At 42.0% G+C, this 3,067-nt stretch overlaps 1 pseudogene; it reads right to left on the minus strand.

The window, feature by feature from the left end:
- Nucleotides 1-1,098: 1,098 nt before the first annotated feature.
- Nucleotides 1,099-1,653, minus strand: LOC123326626 (annotated as a pseudogene).
- Between the last annotated feature and the right edge of the window lie 1,414 nt (nucleotides 1,654-3,067).

Consider the following 3,067-nt stretch of genomic DNA (forward strand, 5'->3'; position numbering starts at 1 on the left):
TCGATCCAGGGACTCCAGGATCATGACCTGAGCCGAAGGCAGTCGCTCAACCAACTGAGCCACCCAGGTGCCCCTGTTATTTCCTGTTTTTTAAATTTATAATCATCATAATGGAGCGGTATCTTGTGGTTCTGAATTGCATTTCCCTAATGATTAATGATGTTGAGTGTCTTTTCATGTGCTTATTGGCCATTTGTATGTCTCCTTTGGAGAAATGTCTATTCAAGTCCTTTGTTTATTTTTTAAAAAGATTTTATTTATTTGAGAGAGAGAGAGCAAGAGAGTGAGAGAGCATAAGCAGGGGGAGCTGCATAGGGAGAGAGAGAAGCAGGCTCCCTGCTCAGCAGGGAGCCTGATGCGGGGCTTGATCCCAGGACCCCGGGATCATGACCTGAGCTGAAGGCAGACGCTTAACTGACTGAGCCACCCAAGCTCCCCCTTTATTCATTTTTAAATTGGGTTGTTTTGTTTTTGTTGTTGTTATTATTTTACCCGATATTTCATTATGAAAAATTTCAAACATTCAGAAAATTTGAAAGGTAGGTACAGTGAACATCCATATCCTCACTACCTAGATTCTTTGATTAGCATTTTTGCTTTATCACCTATGTATGCATCCATCCATTAGTCCATCTGATTTTTCTTTTTTTTTTTTAGTCCATCTGATTTTTCATGCATTCCCAAATAAGTTACAGACATCAGTACACCTCACACCTAAAATCTTCGTCATGCATATCATTAACTAGAGTTCAATAATTGTTTGCAACTTTAAGGTAACATTTATATACAGAGAATTATGCAAATCTTGAATGTGCCATTTTGTGAGTTTTGACAAACGTATACACCTGTGCTATCCAAACCCCTATCGAGATATAGAATATTTCCATCACTCCGGAAAGTTCCCTCATTCTCCTTCTCAGATAATCACCATCCTCACTCCATCCTCAGGAGGAAAACACAGCTCTGTTTTTCAACATAGATTAATTTTGCCTGCTCTGAGAGTTCATTGAAACGAACTCCTACAGTATGATCTATTCTTGTATAAGGCTTCTTTCGTTCAGCATAATATATATTTGTTTACTTTTATTTGCATTTATTTTATGCAGAATTTACCCCTGGGCCGTAGTTTTGTTTCTTCAGTTTCTTCTGGTGTATCTTTTTCTTCTGTGCAAACTCCTCCTCTGGTTTAGGAACAATCTGGTCTTTTGCAGGAAGGAGCATCTCAGTGTGGCAGGGAGAGCTCATGCACGGGTTAATCTGACTGCGAACCCTGTAAGTTCTCACTGCATCTTGGGGGCTTTGTTCACCTGGATGTGCTCAATGACCCCCAAATTACATCTAAACCCTTAAGTTCAGCGTTACTCTCTGCATTTTTAAGCATGTGCGGTAAAAATTCAGCACTCTTCTTGGGCCACCAACCCTGTGTCCAGCCCCACTGTTTGGCCTGGGCACACCTACCAACTCCACCATTGTAGCGATGGAATGGCACACACTGCTTCTGTAAAGTGACATCCTTCACATACTGGGTGGTTTTTCGGATATGCATACCCTTGATGGCCTGGGCAGTTTGTTCTTTAAGTGAACACGAAGATTTGAACCTCTTGATTTGCATGATTTTGTAGGGTTTCCTGGGTCAAGTGAATAGCGAACCATTTGCAGGAATCACCTCAGGCTGCTTACAGGAAGAATTCAGCATAATATTTTTAAGATTCCTCCATCTGGGGATGCCTGGGGGGCTCAGTTGGTTAAGCGTCTGCCTTTGGCTCAGGTCATGATCCCAGGGTTCTGCGATCGAGCCCCACATTGGACTCCGTGCTCAGCAGGGAGTCTGCTTCTCCCTCTACCCTTCTCCCCTGCTCATGATCTCTCTCTGACAATAAATAAATAAATACAATCTTAAAAAAAAAAAAGATACATCCATCTCATTGTGTTGTTTTGTGCCGGTCTTAGCCTATCAATAACCAGTGTTGTGGTCAGACCAGCCCTTATGGTTCTTCCTGTGATTGCAAGACATTTTTCAGCCATAAACATCAGGGAATTTGGAAAAAATAAAAATTTATTCCTTACAGGACCTAGAACTTACAGAGCACACCGGGGGCCACACAGCAAGGTCATACATAGAGAGAGAGAGAGAGAGAGCGCAGACCTGGGGCTTTACTTTTATTGGGGTTAATGGTGGAGGCCTAAGGTTTCAGGGGCTCAGTCTTTTTGTTTTTTTTAAGATTTTATTCATTTATTTGAGAGAGGACAAGAGAGAGATAGCACGAGAGAGAGAGCACGAGAAGGGGGGAGGAGCAGAGGCAAAGGGGGAAGTCAACTCTCCACTGAGCAGGGAGCCCGATGATGCAGGACTCAATCCCAGGGTCCTGAGATCCTGACCTGAGCCAAAGGCAGATGCTAACCGACTGAGCCACCCAGGCGCCCTCAGGGGCTTGATCTCTACTGGCGAATTTAAAACCTAAGAGCAAAAAAAATAAAAAATAAAAAATAAAACCTAAGAGCAGGAATTTAAAGCATGGCAAGAGAAAAAACCAGTAGGCCCAAATGGTCATTTATCAAAATCAACCAAGATCTCTAAAACCAAGGAGACTGTTGGCAGGGGTGGCCTGGGTCTTTACCTAGTTGTGTGGCTGACAATGTGTTTATCCGAGAGAACCATCTCTGAAGGAGATGCCTCCACAATCGAAGCTTACATCAGGCACTTGCATGACAAAAAAGAAGAACTCCAACTCTCAGGGCTTATGCTATATGTATGAATTAGAAATGTTTTCTTCTTAGCACTGACAAGTACTCCTTTGTTGTGAAGATATTTTCCTGTTTCTTCTAAAATGTGATAATTTTACATTTTGTGTTTAGATCTACAATGGCTCTCAAATTAATTTTCGTGTGTGGTCTGAGGCAGGAGTTGAAGTTAAATTTTTTTCCATAGAGATACCTCATTGGTACAGAACCATAAATTGAAATAATTGTCCCTTCCCTGTTATGTGTCACTGGCACCTTGTTTAGGAGTAAATGGCCTGTGGCTCTATTCTAGGCTCTCTATACTATTCCACTGATCTACTTATTG

This window comes from Neomonachus schauinslandi, chromosome 14 (genome assembly GCF_002201575.2).
Source record: "Neomonachus schauinslandi chromosome 14, ASM220157v2, whole genome shotgun sequence".
NCBI lineage: Eukaryota > Metazoa > Chordata > Mammalia > Carnivora > Phocidae > Neomonachus > Neomonachus schauinslandi.